The following is a 21,191-nucleotide window of genomic DNA, read 5'->3' as shown; positions in this document are numbered from 1 at the left end:
AATCGGCATCCTCAGATCCCAGGGACCTAAGGGCCTAATCTCAGTGCTTTATACTCATCTCCTCTCAGCAAAAGCCGACCATAACCTGCCCTCAGCTTACGATAAATGGAAGACTGCCATCCCGTCCTTATCACCGGAGGACTGGACAGACATATCGGAATCCCATCTCTTAGTCTCCCCTGCAGTCAACAATAAATTGATTCAGCTATATATTATCCACCAAGCATACCTCACACCCAGTCGTCTATATAAAATGGGCAATTCTTCCTCAAACTCCTGTCATAGATGCCGTCAACCAGAGGCTAACTTCTGGCATCTGATCTGGGATTGCCCCCTGGTAAATGGATTCTGGTCTGAGATTGTATCCTTCATAAACTCACTATTACCATCCCCTCTTAGTATTGGGATGGACCCCAAGACAATTCTGTTTGGCCTACTGGAGGAGGAGGTGTGGCCGCACCACACCTGCATTTTTCTACAGAAGACTCTATTTTTGGCACGCAAAACAATAGCCACTCATTGGATGGCTGCGGGTTCGGTCGGTGAACACAGTAATCTCCTATGAGAAAATTATCTATTAAAATAGAGGATACCCAAACAAATTTCAAAAAATATGGGATATGTGGCTGGATACCAAATCCACCTTATCCGCGGACTGAACTCCCAGACTCATGCCCCTTTTCTCTCCCCCCCCCCCCCTCTCCCCACATGTACTCCTGTGTCCCCCTCTTCTTAACAAATAGCAAATGCAGAGCTTTACTCCACAAAGAGTTCAACCAATCGGCATGGACGGTTCAGGTTTATCGGTTAAAGTTTATTCTTATTTACAAGAAAACATATACAAGGAAAACGTTATGTTACTACGTCTAAGCAAGTTATAGCACAGCATGTATTCTATGTAACACTGAGTCTATTTTCGTCATGACTTTATTATGTACTGTGCAAATTTTCCTTTAATAAAGAAAACAAAGTTAAACAGTCGGTCATCCCTAGTAGTGGTATGAGGAACATAGGTTCATCTCATGGCAGGGCTTCTAAGAGGCATTTTCCAGCAGGATAATGCTCAGCTGCACATAGTAAGAGTATCACAGATGTGCCTCCACAATATTGCCACACTTCTGTGGCTTGCCCGGTCAACAGATTTATTGTCCATGGAACATATCTGGAACGCCAACTTTGACAGCCTACAAGTTTGCACAATTTGGAGGCTCAGTTACAACAAAGGTGGAGCGATATGCTGCAGGAAACCATATGGAACCTGTATGCATCTATGCCCACCCATATCACATCTTACATCTAAGCTAGAGACAGCCAAACAGGGTACTAGAGCCTCCATGTCCATCCATATCAAATATTGTATCCAAGCTAGTGGTGGCCCAACAGGTTACTAGAGCCTCCATGGCCGCCCGTATCACATTTCGTATCCGAACTAGAGGCGGTCCAACAGGGGACTAGAGCCTCCATGCACACCTGTATCACATCTTGTATCCAAGTTAGAGGCGTTCCAACAGGGTAGTAGAGCCTCCATACCTGCCCTTATCACATCTTGTATCCAAGCTCGAGGCGTCACAATGGGGTACTAGAGTCTCCATGCCTGCCCATATCACATCTTGTATCCAAGCTAGAGGTGGTAAAACAGGGTACTAGAGCCTTCATGCCTGCCCATATCACAGGGTACTAGAGCGTTCCTTCAATGCGTCAGTTTTTCAAAATAAATTATCCTTTTGCTCTGATATTGTAATAACTTACTTATATATATATATATATGTTACAATCACAAAGAGAAAGTTTCATTTGATGCTGACAATGCCTTCTAGATGCCTCACTGACTGACTGACTCACTAACTGACTCGCCACTAATTCTCTAACTTCCCGGTGTCGTACAAACCTGAAATTTGGCACGACCATTCTTTAGGTCCTAAATAGTAAAAGTAAATGGGTCCCAACTTGATTATTTAATGCCAAATACAAAACTATTCGCACCACTATGTAATGTTTCTAATCTAATTTTCTAAATTTCCAGTGTCATACAAACATGAACTTTGGCAGGAGCATTCTTTAGGTCCTAAATAGAAAAAGTAAAGGGGTCACAACTCAATTATTTAATGCTAATTGCAAAAGTAAGTGCACCCCTATATAATGTAACTTCCCAGGGTGTCATACAAGTGTGAAATTTGGCACAAGCATTCTTTAGGTTCCAAATAGGATAAGTAAAGGGGTCACTACTCGATTATTCAATGCAAATGCAAAATTAAGTGCACCCCTATGTAATATAACTTCCCAGTGTTGTACAAGTGGGAAATTTGGCATAATAATCTAACTGACCTCTGTGTGCATATACTGAAAGGTTGTAAAGTACCTAAGGAAGCGGCCACAAACTGCAGAGATGGAGCATGCCTTTAAGGCTAAGAAAGGGCTGCAACCTCCAGTCTGTGGGTAAATTTAAATTAAAAAGGGCATTACCTTTAAGGGTAAAAACTGAGGACAGTGTGGTGGTGGTACATTTTGCAGAGGGAAATCGGTACATGCAGACTGAGGGGAATCTAATGCTCCTCTATGTGTATACATATTTTATTCCTCGGTTCCTCTTAAGTAACCATGACTTCATGAAAATTTTCTGTGCAAACAACACGTAAACACCTGTACCAAATTACCTCAGGCAAAGCCGGGTATATCAGCTAGTGAGTGTATAAAGCCCAGGTTGCTGGCTGTGTCACATAGGGGCATGTGGGTCTGAGCTTAACCCGATCCAATTCCTTAGGATGGGGTTGCCTCTCCTAAGCCTTAATAGAATAGTGACAAAAGGAAGGGAAGGGACAAAAGGTTTCAATAAAGACTTATGGAAAACCCTGGGAACCCTCCATGAAGCTCGCAAATCTAGTTAATAGGCAAGAGGATTCACTACACGTGTGATAACAAAGGGCCCCACATAACGCGGCGCCAGCTTCAAGGATGGATCCTTTAATTTGAGATTTTTAGAAGACAGGTATACCTTCTGTCCCACCCTGTAAGGTTCAGATACTAACAGACTCCTCCCACTATGCAACTTCTTACGAGCCCCCTTTGCTTCCAAGTTTTTCTGTACCTTTTTCCATACTTCCTGCAGCATATCTGTGGCGACATCAGCTGCAGGACAGGCAGACAGAGTAGGAATCGCTGTAAGGAAGCGAGGATGCTGACCATATACACAAAAGAATGGAGATACCCCAGTGGAAGAACAAGTGCAGTTGTTTAGCGCAAACTCTGCCAACGGTAGGAACTCTGCCCACTGATGAGCCTTTTTGATAGCAAACAACCATAAATATTGCACTAAATCTTGGTTCTTCCGCTCAGTCTGACCATTAGTTTAGGGGTGGAATGCTGACGAGAAGGAAAGCAACGTTCCCAGGTTTCTGCAGAAGGCTCGCCAAAACTGCGCAACAAACTGAAACCCGCAATCAGATACGATGTTCTCAGGAACCCCATGTAGAGGAATGATTTCTTTTACAAAAATCATGGCAAAATCTATTGCCGAAGGTAGCTTCTTTAACGCCAAAAATGTGCCATCTTTGAGAACCGGTTAACAACCACTAAGATAGTGGTGAACTTCTGGGATTCCGGTAGATTGGTGATAAAATCTATCGATAACTGCGACCACGGACGAGAAGGTACCGGTAACTGTCTCAGAGGACCCTCCGGAGGACGGCGCCGACTTTATTTGCGTGCACTGACAGAGCATCCCTTAACAAAGTCTTGGATCTCCTGATACATTGCTGACCACAAGAAGTGTCTAGAACAAAGATTCAGAGTCCCCTACACCCCCGGATGGCCTGCGAAAACCGACGAGTGAGATTCTTCAATGACTCTGAGACATAAGGTCTCTGGGACAAACCATCTGCCCTCCGGCACTCCCGAAGGAGCGTCCTGCTGACAGTTCTGTAGTTGAGAGACGAGGTTAGATTCTACAGCTGCCACCACCACCCCAGGTGCCAAGATATTCTCAGAAGTCACTGTCTCACTTTACGGCGACCCGAAACTCTGTGACAGGACGTCCGCCTTCACATTCTTCTCTCCTGGATTATAAGTCATGACGAAATTAAACCTGGCGAAAAACAACGCCCACATGGGTTTCTGAGCAGTGAGTCTTTTAGCATTGGCGAGGTATAGCAGGTTTTTATGATCCGTATACACGGTAATGGGATGTCTAGCCCCCTCAAGATGGTGTCGCCACTCTTCTAGAGCCCACTTGATCGCCAGTAACTCACAGTTACCCACGTCGTAGTTACGTTCTGCCGAACTAAACTTCCATGAAAAGAATGCACAGGGACAAAACCTGGATCTCCCACTGACTTCCTGAAATAATACAGCTCCTGCCCCCACCCCAGACGCATCTACCTTAATAAAAAATGGTTGTCGCGCGCCCAGCTGTACCAACACCAGGGCAGTAGTAAATTCTCTTTTTAAATGACGAAAAGCCTCTAGGGCTGCAGGCAACCATCTTACCAAGTCGGCCCCCTTCTTAGTAAGGTCGGTCAAGGGTTGAGCAACAACTGAGAAATTCTTAATGAATAATGAATTTACGGTAAAAAATTGTGAAACCCCAAAACCGCTGCAGAGCATTAAGGTTATCTGGTTTGACCCATTGGGAGATTGCTGCTACTTTATCAGACTCCATCTGAATCTTCATAGGTGAAATCACATAACCCAGGAAAGACACTTGTTTAGTACTAAATAAACATTTCTCCAACTTGACAAACAGTTGGTACTCATGCAAACGGGTCAGAACCAGCCACAGGTGCTGCACATGTGAATCCCAGTCTGGAGAATACACCAGAATGTCAATGAGATAGATGACCAGAAATACCCCCAAGAAGTCGTGGAAGACCGAGTTCATAAAACCCTGGAACACAGCGGGGGGCATTACAGAGTCCGAAGGGCATGACCAGACATTCAAAATGTCCTAACGGGGTGTTGACCGCGGTCTTCCATTCATCTCCCTCTCGAATGCAAATTAAATTGTAAGCCCCCCTTAAGTCCAGTTTGGAAAACCAGTGGGCCCCTACCACCTGATTCAACAAGTCCGAAATCAGGGGCAAGGAGCACTGGTTCTTCACTGTGATTTTATTCAAAGCCCAATAATCCACACAAGGCCTCAATGTCCCATTCTTCTTCTCAACAAAGAAGAGACCTGCCCCGGCAGGGGACCTGGACGGCCTGATATGTCGCTTGGCCAGAGACTCCGAGATATAGGACTTAAGGGCTTCTTGCTCACGCCCCGACAAATTGAAGATGGCTCCCTTAGGGATGGGACTATCGGGAATCAGATCAATACCACAGTCCCACTCCCTATGGGGAGGCAAAGTCTCAGACAGTTTTTTGGAGAATACGTCCTGAAAATCCGACAAGTACTCCAGGACCAGCACGGTATCTGCTGAGCACACAGCTATAGTAGTTAAGTGATTATGACAGGACGACCCCCAATGTGTCAATTCCCGGGTGGACCAATCAAAATGGGGGTCGTGCAGTGCCAACCAGGGCATACTAAGCACCACATCAACAGACATCTTTTCCATAACCAGAAAAGACAGATTCTCAGAATGGAGAGCACCGACAGTGAACTGTAGAATGGGAGTCCTCCATTGGACAACACCTGCAGAGAGAGGGGTCGAATCAATACTGATAAAGCGTATGGGGGGCTTCAGCATGGAAAATTCGGTCATCAGAGGTCTGACAAAATTTAAATTAATCAGATTGGCGGCTGCACCCGTATCAATAAAGGCTTGACCGGACCAAATAAAATTCTGGAAGCTAACCTGATAAGGCACCAACAACTTAGGGAGTACCTGTGATCCTAGGCGATTCTCCCGACAATCACCTAGGATCTGTAGTTTTTCTGCCGGTTCAGACTGATGTTGCTGTTGCTTTTGTGGACAGGTTGCTACCTGATGTCCGGCTTCCCCACAGCAGAGGCAAAGACGGTGAGTCATCCGGAACCGTCGCCGTTCACCGGGACTTAGCTGGTCCACTTCCATAGGCTCGGCCCCAGGAGTTTGCATGGGAGAAGTGGGAGCGGGTCTGCAGGACTCCCTAGTTTTACCGACCTGACGTTCCTTTTCTCTAGATCTCAGTCTTTTGTCAGCCTTTACTGCCAATTCCATCATCTCCTTAAGTGTTACGGGAGCAGGATGGGAAATAATTAGATCCTTGACAGCATCAGAAAGACCCAACAAAAACACATCGTTCCAGGAGGTTTCACCGGCATACTGTCTAAACGTAGAGCAATAGTCTTCAGCACACTGTGCCCCTGACGCAAAGTCATGAGGTGAGACACTGCTAACCCTGCCCGGTCCGGCTCATCAAAAATACCTCCTAGTTCCCCAAAAAAAAACAACAGACTGCAGGCAAGCCGAACTCTTGGGTAAGGAGTAGGCCCATGTCTGTGGGGGACTCCGCAGCAGGGACATAATCAATCCCACCTTCTGAGATTCTGAGCCAGAGGATCCGGGCTCAGGGATAGACGGGGTGGCAGGAACCTGCTCCAACACCCGCTGCTCCTGGGCACCATACGACCGGACAGGTCTTGGATCACGCCCACTAAATCCTGCAACTGACTTGTGAGGTTACTCTTGGCCTCCATTGGAGAGCAGAAAACAAAACCCGCTGGGCAATTTTAAAGGCCAGTTATTATGTTACGGTATCCTACCTGATGATACCCCAGCCTGGGTTGCCCTAGAACTTACCCGCAACCCCTGTTCCTGCCTATTTGCCTCCACTCCTGGCTATGCCCAGGCAGGCAACTGGGCGGCCTTCCCTGCTCTCACTAGGGACCGAGAGGGGGGACTGGCGTACCAAGATGGAACAGGGTAGAATACCATCAGGAAGGACAGATGAAGAAAACCAACCGGAAATACATGCAGACCGAGGCAGATGGGATAACCTGGCAGATAAAGCAAAAGCTGGTAAACAGGAGACTGACAGAGGCAGGATGCTAGGACACTGAACAGAAACCAATAACTGGCAGTGAATGGACCTCACTGCCAGCCTTATACACAGATGTCTCCGCCCAGGGGCAGAAAGAGGGAGGCGACTACCTCCCAGCAGAATCCCATAAACAGGGGCTCGTGCATGGAGCTGCGCTCAGAGGCGCATGCGCACGTTGCTGCCCGGACCCACAAGCGCGCGCACTGCGCCGACCAGCCACCTACGCCCCCTGCAGCCGTACAACCAGCCGCAGGGACGCGCCCCGACCAGGGGACCCAGCGCCCTGCCGCCCCGGGAGGACCCACAGCCGCCGCATTGTAACAGAATTACTACTGCTTCTGACAGTTCACTAGCACAATCCACTAAGAACCAGAACTGGATATTAAAAGACATGAAATATTACTAACATGCTTAGCAAAATTATTCATATAACCCATCTTTTCAAGGTATAGTAAATATTCTATTTGCGGACATCACTGAAGGAGCAATATGTAAGTCATAACTTGTCTTGACTTTGACCTTACAGTCCTCTAAGAGAGTCGGGCAGAGAGAAAGGAAATATTAAGGTATAGTAAATGTAACATATACGGTAAGAACTATATGACCACTATGAGGTCATGTCTAGTGTCCCTTGGGTTCCATTAGCTGAGATCCGTGTACTGTAAAGTAGCAGACATTTTGTTCTACAGTATATCTACAATCAGTTTAGAGATCTTATTACAAAGCTATAAATGATTCATCACATGAAGAGAAGGTGAAAAAACACATAAAAATCCACTTAAAGAACCTCCCGCATTCTCATCTCTTGAGCGATTAAATTATCATGGCAAAAGACCAAGTAGAGCTGCTTCTGTGTATTCCACAATCAGCGTGATATACACTACCACCCAGACACATCCATAGAGAGAGCTAAAAGGAGGGGACATACCGTATTTGTAGCATTTATCTAACCAGTCCAGATTGGGAATACTGTTCACACTGAGTTATTAATGGTACGCACAGGAACGCTGCAGTTTATAAGTTCACGGGAGCAAAATTACTTTTCGAGTCTAGAACAACTTAAAAATGCTGCACAGACCCGGCTGCCAACCTGAGTTCTGAACAACCGCAGTAAGCGATGATTTAAAGCTAAATATCCATTTGGCCATCATATTGTCTACAACGCAAGCTATATATCAAGAGGTCCACAGATTTACCAGCTGTATACTTGCATTGGCATTAAATCATCAAAGTGTAACTTTATGTTCAAAAAACTTTTGACACGTCATAAGGACTTGTCAAACATTTTGATCAGTGGGGCCCAGGTACTGAGATTGCTAGAATGAAGCAGCAAGAGCTGTCTGCTTGTCAGATTAAGTTAGCAGGCTCATAGACTTTGCAGCTAACGCAGAAATACAATGTTTCGATAAGCACTTCTTCTTGCAATTGGTGTAGGACTTATCACCTAGACCCCACTAGCCAAAAATGTTGACATGTCCCTATGCTATGTCAGAAGTTTTTTGAAAGTGCAATTACACTTTAATGATTCAGTATAAAAGATGTTAACATTTTAATTTAATCCAGATATAATACACTGAATGGTCATATTATTAAAGATCCCCATCTAGTAAAACATTCTACCGCCTTTGGCCTCCAGAACAGCAGCAATTCATGATGGCATAGATTCCACTAGGTGTTGAAATATTGGCCCCTGTAGACAGGAAGCTTCTTGCAGTTCCTGCACATTAGCTGGAGGTACTGATATTGTGTTTCCCCCAAAATAATACCCTGTCTTATATTAATTTTTGCCTCAAAAGAGACACTAGGTTTTTTTTTCGGGGGAGGTCTTATTATACCTACCTAGAAGGCTCGGCCCAGGTCCCTTTCGCTGCTCTCCACAGCTCCAACGGGCTTCCCGCAGTATTCGGCTGCTCATACAACACCGCTTCCTAGTTATGGGATTATTAAACCCTTCCTTCAGGAATTGATGGCTGTGATTGGTTGTTCTACTGCTGCTCAGCCAATCAATGTAGCGCTGAATGAACCAATGCGATGGCTGTGATTGGTTTACCAGCATTGCATTGATTGGCTGAGCAGCAGTGGAAGAACCAATCAACAGCCATCGCATTGCAGAGGCAGGATTTATGAAGTGGCTGAGTGGCGGTCAATCAGAGCAATCACATTGGCTTATCCAGCACTGCATTGATTGGCTGAGCAGCGGTTGAGGAACCAATCACAGCCATCACTTCCTGGAGGTAGGATTTATGAATCCCGTAACGAGGTAGTCATTTTGCGTTAGTGGCTGAGGACTGTGGGAACCATGCCAAACCTCTAGAGAGCAGCAGGAGGGACAGGAAGGGTTCATAGATTCATGCCACTTGCACCAAATTTTGACCTACCATCAGCACGGTGCAATGAAAATCTGGATTCATCTGAGTATAGATTGGAATAAACTGTTTGCTACTTTTGCTTTCCCTTACTGCTTTTGCTTGGCCAGTTTACTTACACTGAATGGTATTTTTTGAGTGTTAAAATTGATTCCATCCAAAACAATGGAGCATATTTACTTGGACAAGTGTTTCCTACACCAGTCTAATTAAAGTTTGTGCTAGGTTGAGAGTGACAAATGAATTAAGAGATTAACATTTGTCACATTAGGCAGCACCTCCATCCGCCAGATGGAAACCTAGACTAGGAAATAAAATAGATTTCTACTATAACATACACCAGTTTCTGCTGTACACCCACTTTTAGAAAAATGGCGGAGGCTGGCGTGAAAAGAAGAACAAACCAGTCATAAGATTTCAAGTTGCAATGGGACAGCCTTTTTTTGTCTGCTCAAGTGTATCTTTCAGCTTGGACTAGTGGGTGGCAGTGTGACAACATGGAGGAGCTATTGATTAAGATTTACTATGTATGGCTCTTTAAGGCCTAGTTCTACCCAAATTCGAATTGAATGTTCAAAAGTGAAAAGTATGAAGCTTTTATTTTTCTTCATGTGTTTGTAATAAAAGATGCAGGCAAAAACTGCAACAAAATTGCAGTGTCTGAACAAGGCATTATGGTAGGCCACTGCTTTGGAAGCACTTTAGTTGTCAATAATATTGGGACATTGTGACTGTGGCTCTCTGTTATGGATGCGTAAAGACCAAAAAACTGGTATCTCAGCGCTACTCTCCAATAAGTCGTGGAGACACCAGAAAATATCCAACTTCTCTTTTATTAAATTAATTAAAAACCAGAAGGAGATACACATTCCTTGGTGAACTCCTTCATCAGTCAAGCTGGGTAGAACATCATCCTTGAGACTGAGGAGTGTGGACCCAAAAGTGGTGGTGAAAAGTGTGGCGCACTGTGGTGATACAGGGCAATCCACAGCTTTGCCAGTAGGGTTTGCATTCCTTTTTGGTGTGGTGTACTTATCTGTGGCTGGCATCCTTGGTATCGGTTCATATGTGCAGGCTATGCTTGTCAGCAGTCACCCCTCCCCCAATAACTCCCCCTTATTGCAATCTGGCTTTCTGCATGCTATTAAGATATATGGTGATTGAGCCTGCCCTGCAGTTTATTAGGTGGGGCATATTTGGCTTCCTTTTCTGTGAGTTATATCCAAAAATGCTCGTCACACCAAAAATGGAAAGGACCAGGGCTGGGAACACCAGGAGAAGCTTGACTGATGAAGGGGTTCACCCCAGAATGCATGTTTCCTGCTTAAGGTGTGTTTTGATGGAGCGATTATCGCTTCAAAAATTGTTTGAACTAACCAAAGTGAAAGATATTCATTCTGTTTAAATGCAAGTCAATGATAGAATAATGAACAAGAATTGTGCGCTTCTCCTTTGGTATTCAGTTTCAGCTGGCATAAAAATCATCATTGGCTCATTGTCTTGTAGCGAGCAGGGTCAGTCCTTTGACCGGAAAAGATGGCGGGGATAGATTTCACTATATGTCACGGCTGGCTCTAACATCTTTTCTAACAAATTCAAGATGCAGTCAGCCCAGCTGCACACAGGAACCTAGAATAGCGAATTGCACTGAATAACTTCATTACCTGTTTTGTCCTCGTGACACCAGTGCCCCTTCACAGTGATATGAGTCAAATAATAAGTAAAAAACACTGTAAAAAAAAAATTTGTAAAGAGTGTTTAAACTGGTTTTAAACCTGCCACATGGTTTTCTTTTACTTGTACGGTCAAGGCAAAGGTTTCCAAAAAACAGCATTTAACAGTCTTAGGCATTACAATGCAAATACTCCTGTGCAGATTCTTCTCTCGACAAGTTTGTATCCAGACGTCAATCTCCACTCTGAATATCCGCAGTCTAAGTTATCTGGCGGACAATTACTGGGGTGCTCCAGTTACTTGTTGGGCACATACCGCATACACTTTACTTGTCTCTGTTCCAATCACATTCACCCCTCTGGGTACTCATTTTCTCAGTTGCGCTTTCTACTGTGGAAGATGAATGGAGGAACCATGCACTCGCCACCGCTGACTCCAAAAAAACAGGATCTGCTCCTCACACTTCCCAGCGGAGAGGACTCCCATCGCCGCAGGAGTAAGCCTGGGACTTGACATGTATAAGCTGCAGATCTCCTGTTTCCTTCTCCGATCACATCTCCACTCTTGCTTGAGCAACCTTAGCTGCTACTCTCTGGCATCACACCTCCTCTCCCTCTCTCTTCCCGATGACAACCACCTACTTTAACTCCTCCCTCCTTTTTCTGACTCATCACACACGTCACGCATTCAGCAGGTTAGGGAGACAAAACATATAACTAGGATAGGATGAGTTAACACAAAGCACAAACACCAAAACACTTACATACTACAATCCACAAAAAGAAGACAAACGTCACAGAGAGACACTCTAACTCTGGGCCACTACAGTCTTCTCATTGTGTTTAAACACTGCTTCTTTAGTGTTTTACATAGGAATGTGAAAACCTGAATGAGAAGTGAAAGATACGGTCATGATTCCCAAAAATGACTTGCCTTTCCAAACAGGCTGCCCGAGCAGTTACGAACTTGTGATGACGTCACCAGTTTATTTGCTCGAACAAATGAGAATCGTGAGGTTCTCATCTGGTGTAATGGGGCCATTAGCCATATTTCTGACATACATCAAACGTCGCAGTCAATAAAGCCAGTCCATGTAGTTGATGTGTTTTATCTCAATCACACCTGATTCAACTAATGAAGCCTTGATTCATTAGTTACACCAGGTGTGCTTGAGCCAAAACCTGATTTGCAAATGTGTGCTCTTATGAGGCACTCCATTCAGGGGGATTAATAATTTTGAGACTGCAATAGTCATTATACTTTTGTGTTAAATTTAGAGAAAACACTTGTTATATTAGTTGTGCTGAGCTATTTATTGTTCTTTGATTGTTTTTTGCAAACAGCGGAAAGTTTATAAATTTGACAAATGAACCTAATTTACAATGAGGGATGAATAATCTTGATTGCAACTTGTATATCCTTTGGTATGAGATGTACAAAGACAAACAAATAGTTGTGCCTAGGCTTTCAATAGGACTAAAGAAAGACTAAAACAATCGGCATCTTATTGTGCCATTATTTTGTTTCTCCACTGTCACCTCCTTTAGTATTTACTAACGACTTGCAACATTTCATTCTCTTACGAGATAAATTTAATATAACGTTATTGATTTCTGAAGCTGCATCTTCAGTAGTCTGATGTATAACTCATTACTGCATGGAAACAGGAGGGGGCACCCTAGGACCTACTAAAATGACATAAGAACATTTGTATGAATCACAGTTGATTTATCTTTTGCATATGGAGTGTAAGAGTGCATTATATAGCAATTGTTACATAGCTCATATAGTTCTAGAAAGGAGAAAGGGCAGCTAGCTACTGCTACTGTCATTTCATTATTTGACTCCTGACTATCTTCCAACCACAATGCCAAGGCATTGACTTGGCCAAGAGCATAGGACCTGCAAAGAGCAAAGCTTATAAATAAAGACTGTAATGTCAATCTGACAGCCTTTTATTGCCTCCACAAAAGCAAAGCTCCTGCATTGTATTGCAAAGTAATTTATCCATCATTTAACTCCATTTTGGCTTTAGGTCTGACATTCTGTGCTGATTCATTTCTTAATATACACTATACTGCCAAAAGTATATGGACTCCGCTGCTAATGACTGAGTTCAGTCTTTTATAGACACCCATCACAAACAGGTGCATAAAATCAAGCACACAATCATGCAATCTCCATAGACATACATTGGTAGTAGTATGGATCATACTGAAGAGCTCAATGATTTTAAAAGGAACTTGTCATGTCCCTACAGCAACATAAACTAACTTCATATGGGCGAATGCGATATGGGGCTGTAAATCCCACCCCCATATCGCGCTTGCCATCCATGTGAAATGGCCATGGTTGCACAACGTTTTCATGGCAAAACAGCCTCCCATCATTTCGGGAATGAAGGGACACCCTGGGCAGCTGTCACAGCATGGAATTGCAGAGTTTCTCCCATTGAAAACAATGGGGCCAGCGCTGCTGCTGGTCCCATTGAAAAAAAGAGGGCTGCGATGCGAGATGGAACATGTTTCTCGCATAGCATCATAGTGCCCTGCAGGAAAACATCGCTCATGTGTATGACTTCATTGAAAAGAATGGGGTTCAAATTTGTGCAAGATTTCTCACGCACAAACTCACGCAATTATATCGCCTGTGCAAAGCCGCCCTTGGTGGAGGTGACAGAGAGCCTGGTGATATCTTTTTTTATACTTACCGTTATACTTGCCCTTCTGAAGTTGGAACACAGCACGAAAATCTGACTCTTTTCAGAGTTCCGAGAGTGCCATCATTCCTACAAGTCTATGGGAGGACGAGCGCACAGAACGCTGAAAAGAGTCAGATTTTCATGCTGCGTACCGACTTCAGAGGGGAACATAAAAAAAAAAATCACCCCACACCCTTTCGCCTCCCATAACTGCACCATAACTTTATTTGGTGGCGCAGCCATACAGGAGAACTGCCAGGCAGTTTATGAAATTTTTGATTCACTTAAACAGGTTAACCAGTTGAAAACTATAGATGGCCCGTTCTCCAGTAGGTTAATCCGTGTTCCAAAAAGTAAGCCTTGATAAAGTTTTGTAGACCAAAAAAATTTAATTTGCTTGGAAGGCAGGGGCAAAAAGCAAAAATGAAAAAAATCTTTGATATTGAAGCGGTTATATGAAAGAAAAATGTAGAAAAAATGTAGGAAAATATAGATTTTTTTTTTCTTGTCATTTACCGATCACCATTTATAATATGATAACTATATTGTATGGGTTGTTATTGTTACGTAGATACCTCATCTGCTTATGTTATTTGTTACGTGATGTAAGGGTACTTTTATACAGGCCAACAGTCGCTCAAATAGTCCCTCTAAAACGTGATTACAGGTGACTGGCGTCCCATGTAAACATGGGAACTGACAGGGCAAGTGAGTGAGAGTCGCTCACATGTCGGAGTCGCTTGGTTTCTAGCTCACCCATCTATGAATGACTGCCTGTTTACTCTGAATGGAGGTGAGCAGTGCACTCTGTCTCCTGTCTCCATTCAGTATGTAATTGTCCCTACTGTGTGAAGAGGGACAATTACACACAAGAGGGATTATGTTGGGCGCTGTAGGGCTCGACAGTTGTTTCGTGTAAAGCCACCCTTAATTTAATGGAGTCTTACAAAAAAAAATGTTTTATTGAGCTCTTTTTGAGCCTTTAATGAGAAAATAATTTACATTTTATTTAATTCCTTTAGTAGACTTTTCATCTTTTTTTTCTCCCCATTAGTACTAGTGCGGCTCTAATGACGTTGGTGTTTTTGCTTTCCATTCTACAGATCTCGAATTTAAGACCAAGTGGAGACCAATTATGTCAGAGAAAGAAATATATGGAGCTGTTGTCCAAGCACCTTCAGAGAAGGGATAAGAGACCGGAGGGCCTCTACCTCAATGCCAAAGAAGATTTATGCTGAGGGGTAACGTCCAGTACTGTACACTGGATATTAATGCAGCATAGACAGTAGTTGGGCGATCTCCATCCTACATTGACTCCTGACATTTGCCTCATCTTGCTGGGTGCTGATGTTGGCCTAGGAATAAGAACATCTGATCAACCATGAAGTAGTAGACTTCTCAAACGGACAACGTCGGACATTCTCATCCCTTGAATGATTAAATTACCATGGCAAAAGATCAAGTAGAACAGCTGTTGTATATTCCACCACCAGCATGTTATACCATCTATACCAAGACAACGCTAAAAAGAACGGACATGGCACATTTGTAGTATTTATCTAACTAGTCCAGACTGATTTATTAATGGTGCATGCTGCTGCCTATTACTTCACTGGAGCAAAATTATCTTTCGAGTCTAAAACAGCTAAAAAATGATGCGGCCTTTCAAGCTGTTTACTTGCATTGCTATTAAATATTTAGTCTGGCAGATGTTGACTTTTTCATTTAATTAAATTCAGATATCGGAAGATTACATAAAAATGTTTGCACAGGTGTAATAACGATGTCCAGGCAGAAGGTCAGTGGAGGCAATAACCAATAATGAGGAGAAGAGCTGAAGTTAGGGAGCACAGAAATCAGAGTGGTCAGGAGCACAGGCAAAGGCCAGAACCAGAATACGCAACCCATGGGGCCTGATGGCTGATGGGGCCAATTGCTCAGGCATTCTACATCTGGGGAAGATGCCTAATATAGCAGGATGGAGATTGGATGGGAACCTGTTTAGGGCGTGTATACTGAGCCTTTTAAGGAGGAGGCAGGAGCACATGCTCTGTGGGCAGACAGAAGTGACCCAGCGTTGGAACATGCATGGTTCGCAGCGCATAGAGGATGATGGTGCATGACCGTGGCCCCAGTGACAGATGAAACAATGGAACAGCCATGACGTGTTGTAACAGATTGGACAGATGGCCCTGCATTCTAATGCAGCCTTTATTGTAGAGCCTTAGATTCGTCCCATGAATGGGAATACAAATGTTAGGCATTATACACTTGTGTTGCATGCAGAGTGTACTGTATAGCAGATTTTTGTGTATGTAACTATAAAGTGTACCACACACAGTGGAAAGGCAGGTTGTTGGCGTGAAAACGTTCTGCAAGCAGAAACACCAATGCAATAATCAAATGTCATTTTAATTATGGCGTTCTATGTTACACAAGCTTAGCGCACTTCTGACATCTTGTAATTAATCATATCGACAAATGAGCCTTATAATATACTGTATACATAAGGAAATTAGATTGTGAGTCGCCTATGCAGCGCTCTCTACGGCGAATTCGTTGGTGTGTGATTCATAACTGAGAAGACATAGACATTTCACATAAGAACCGTAAAATCAGGTGCACCCAGAAATCTGCCACCATTGCAAGGAAGGCTTGAAAACACACAAAAGGTACTGTATACATCATGCATACTGAAGCCGAGCTGAAGTTTTGCAGTGCATTGCAGAGCTGGTTTTCGTCATTTGAAACAACACATCTCAATGTCATGAAATCTTGTCTTCGGCTCTCCATGGGCTACAGATGAAGCCTGCGAGTTATCACACTACAGCAAAAAACATTTAGCTTTTTAGTTTCTATCTAGACATCAGGGGTTCTGGCTGCTGACGCCCAAGGTGATATCTGATATTGCCAGGGAAGCTACAGAAGAAATGCAGTATTATTAGCTCTCTGACTGATAGGACAGAGTCCTGAGCAGAGGATGTCTCTTTATGTCGTCCATATAGAAAGTGATTACTGTATGTTGAAATGACTACATTTTTCATATTAGTGTAGAAGAGGTTGGGAATTTGGTTTTATTAGTTATTGTTGTATCTTCAGGCAGCACTAAAAAAACATTTACTGCTATAGCAATCCATGCTACAGCACTAAAGGCTACCTTATCTTTTTATTCTACATACATGCTTCTAAGGGTATCCAGGGCTGCTATAACCATATGTCAAGTGGTACATTTGCAAAGGAACCCCCTGGCAGACCCTCCTTCCAGGGCACCGCTTTCAACTGTATCTGCTTTCTGTGTTGTTTCTGCCAGTTGAAAAGTATTGCAGAGCTCCAAACATATTAAAACAACAAATATTTACCTCTTGAGTACCCAGCATCACTGGCCCCATAGTTTCTGCTCACTTCTGGGTCCATCGGTCACATACACATTAAAGGGTACTAATGCTGCAGCTAATCACTAGTCTCAGTAACACTGAGACCAGTTATTGGCCACCATGGTCACATGCTTAAACAGGCATGTGACCACTGGACCCAGAGGTGAATGAGACCAATGTCTAGACACCATACCCAACTAGGGTGTTAGTCTAGGGACCGTCCTCCCCTGTCAGGCTCGTGGTATTCCCACCGTTTGGTCCGCACTGGACTTCAGGCTTGCAGCCCTTATAGCTCCTCTCTCTCTATTCCCTTCTCTACTCATCAACAGCAGCGTGGCTGGAGGTTTGAAGTCCTCCAACCACACCCATATAGCTATATAGGCTGGAGGTATCCTGAGATGAGATGCATGAGATTAACAACTTTTAACCCTTTCCAATCCACTGTCTGACCTGTGAAGACATTATGATTTAAGGCTGTACAGCTCCGATGTTGGAAGACATCTGTCTGGGTTCTCTTACTGTATATTGCCAGCCTCTCTGCTGTTGGAGCCTATCCAACGTGTCACCTCATGCAGTACTGGCTGTAGCCAGCATATGGCGCTGTTGTATAATGGCAGAAAAAGAGCAAGCCCCCTAGGAAAACCAGTATACAAATTGGATTGGAAAGAGTTAAAAGAGGTGAAAAGAAGCTCACAACTCCTGACAGAGTAAAGCAAAACTTTTGTTTTTCAAAACTGATCATCTTGTGCCACTCATACTGGTATACAGTATCTCATGCCCAGAGTAAAGGTAAGGAAGCACACATCTGTCCGTATATATCATAGTCATAAAACATCAAAAAACTTGGTTTAAACAATTGGTCATTCCATAACAATAGATTTCCTTTAAACTGTAACTTCATCACAGAGCAGAGCACAAACCTTCATATCCTTGGTGACAACTAGAGATGAGCGAACACCAAAATGTTCGGGTGTTCGTTATTCGTAACGAACTTCCCGTGATGCTCGAGGGTTCGTTTCGAACAACGAACCCCATTGAAGTCAATGGGCGACCGGAACATTTTTGTATTTCGCCGATGCTCGCTAAGGTTTTCATGTGTGAAAATCTGGGCAATTCAGGAAAGTGATGGGAATGACACAGTGACGGATAGGGCAGGCGAGGGGCTACATGTTGGGCTGCATCCTAAGTTCACAGGTCCCACTATTAAGCCACAATAGCGGCAAGAGTGGGCCCCCCCCCCCTCCCAACAACTTTTACTTCTGAAAAGCGCTCATTAGCATGGCATACCTTTGCTAAGCACCACACTACCTCCAACAAAGCACAATCACTGCCTGCATGACACTCCACTGCCACTTCTCCTGAGTTACATGCTGCCCAACCGCACCCCCTCCCCCCCACAGCGCACACCAAACTGTCCCTGCGCAGCCTTCAGCTGCCCTCATGCCACACCACCCTCACGTCTATTTAGAAGTGCGTCTGCCACGACGAGGGACCGCAGGCACACACTGCACAGGGTTGGCACGGCTAGGTAGCGACCCTCTTTAATAGGGGCGGGGCGATAGCCCACAATGCTGTACAGAAGCAATGAGAAATACAATCCTGTGCCACCGCCATCAGGAGCTGCACACGTGGGCATAGCAATGGGGAACCTATGTGCCACACACTATTCATTCTGTCAAGGTGTCTGCATGCCCCAGTCAGACTGGTTATATGCACCTTAACAGTAACCGCGTTGGTGGTAATGTGGTGGTGACTGCGGACCTAGTACCACGGTTGTATTTTGTTGGTTTTCGGAATGCGGCCAGGATTAAGTGGGCCGTGGCGGGGGGATGGTGTGGGGGCTCTCGTTGTGTCGGTAAAGGTGAAATTCTTGGACTGCCACCAGACGAAGCAATGCAAAGACATTTGCCAAGAATGTTTTCCCTGTTGGAGGAGGAGGGGGATGTTTTTGAGGCACTACGTGTCCTCTCCACGTGTCCGTGGTTATATGCACCTTAACAGTAACCGCGTTGGTGGTAATGTGGTGGTGACTGCGGACCTAGTACCACGGTTGTATTTTGTTGGTTTTCGGAATGTGGCCAGGATTAAGTGGGCCGTGGTGGGGGGATGGTGGGGGGGCTCTCTAGTAGTGTCGGTAAAGGTGAAATTCTTGGACTGCCGCCAGACGAACCAATGCAAAGGCATTTGCCAACAATGTTTTCCCTGTTGGAGGAGGAGGGGGATGTTTTTGAGGCACTACGTGTCCTCTCCACGTGTCCGTGGTTATATGCACCTTAACAGTAACCGCGTTGGTGGTAATGTGGTGGTGACTGCGGACCTAGTACCACGGTTGTATTTTGTTGGTTTTCGGAATGTGGCCAGGATTAAGTGGGCCGTGGCGGGGGGATGGTGGGGGGGCTCTCTAGTAGTGTCGGTAAAGGTGAAATTCTTGGACTGCCGCCAGACGAACCAATGCAAAGGCATTTGCCAACAATGTTTTCCCTGTTGGAGGAGGAGGGGGATGTTTTTGAGGCACTACGTGTCCTCTCCACGTGTCCGTTCCATGTAAGCAATAGTAGCACTCAAGACAGGCCCCAGTAACAATTCTGAAGCAGCAGTATAGCGGGAGCGCAGTCTTCGTTCCATGTAAGCAATAGTAGCACTCAAGACAGGCCCCAGTAACAATTCTGAAGCAGCAGTATAGCGGGAGCGCAGTCTTCGTTCCATGTAAGCAATAGTAGCACTCAAGACAGGCCCCAGTAACAATTCTGAAGCAGCAGTATAGCGGGAGCGCAGTCTTCGTTCCATGTAAGCAATAGTAGCACTCAAGACAGGCCCCAGTAACAATTCTGAAGCAGCAGTATAGCGGGAGCGCAGTCTTCGTTCCATGTAAGCAATAGTAGCACTCAAGACAGGCCCCAGTAACAATTCTGAAGCAGCAGTATAGCGGGAGCGCAGTCTTCGTTCCATTTCAGTAGCCTTAGTATAGCCAAGGCACAAGTGACATTTATGTAGCTAAACTGTAGGCCAACCCCACACACCTTTCTGTACCATGAGTGCAGGCGAAGAACATAGAAATTACTATGATTACACTGTAGGTGAGGGCCCCAAAAAATTGGTGTACCAACAGTACTAATGTACCTCAGTAAAAATTGGCCATGCCCAATCAAGATGGCAGGTGAATCGCTTTGGTTAATGTGGCTTAAGTGGTAACTAGGCCTGGAGGCAGCCCAGTGTAACGAAAAATTGGTTCAAGTTAAAGTTCCAACGCTTTTAAGCTAATTGAAACTTAGAAAAATTGTTCAGAAAAATTATTTGAGTGAGCCTTGTGGCCCTAAGAAAAATTGCCCGTTCAGCGTGATTACGTGAGGTTTCAGGAGGAGGAGCAGGAGGAGGAGGAGGAGGAATATTAGACACAGATTGATGAAGCAGAAATGTCCCCGTTTTGGATGGTGAGAGAGAACGTAGCTTCCATCCGCGGGTGCAGCCTACGTATTGCTTACGTATCGCTGCTGTCCGCTGGTGGAGAACAGAAGTCTGGGGAAATCCAGCCTTTGTTCATCTTGATGAGTGTTAGCCTGTCGGCACTGTCGGTTGACAAGCGGCTACGCTTATCGGTGATGATTCCCCCAGCCGCACTAAACACCCTCTCCGACAAGACGCTAGCCGCAGGACAAGCAAGCACCTCAAGGGCATACAGGGCTAGTTCAGGCCACGTGTCCAGCTTCGACACCCAGTAGTTGTAGGGGGCAGAGGCGTCACCAAGGATGGTCGTGCGATCCGCTACGTACTCCCTCACCATCCTTTTGCAGTGCTCCCGCCGACTCAGCCGTGACTGGGGAGCGGTGACACAGTCTTGGTGGGGAGCCATAAAGCTGGCCAGGCCCTTAAAGACTGTTGCACTGCCTGGGATGTACATGCTGCTCGATCTACGCACATCCCCTGCAACATGGCCCTCGGAACTGCGCCTTCTGCCACTAGCGCTGTCGGCTGGGAATTTTACCATCAGCTTGTCCGCAAGGGTCCTGTGGTATAGCAACACTCTCGAACCCCTTTCCTCTTCGGGAATCAGAGTGGGCAGGTTCTCCTTATACCGTGGATCGAGCAGTGTGTACACCCAGTAATCCGTAGTGGCCA

Source organism: Eleutherodactylus coqui, chromosome 3 (genome assembly GCF_035609145.1).
Source record: "Eleutherodactylus coqui strain aEleCoq1 chromosome 3, aEleCoq1.hap1, whole genome shotgun sequence".
NCBI lineage: Eukaryota > Metazoa > Chordata > Amphibia > Anura > Eleutherodactylidae > Eleutherodactylus > Eleutherodactylus coqui.
This window is presented reverse-complemented; position numbering follows the sequence as displayed.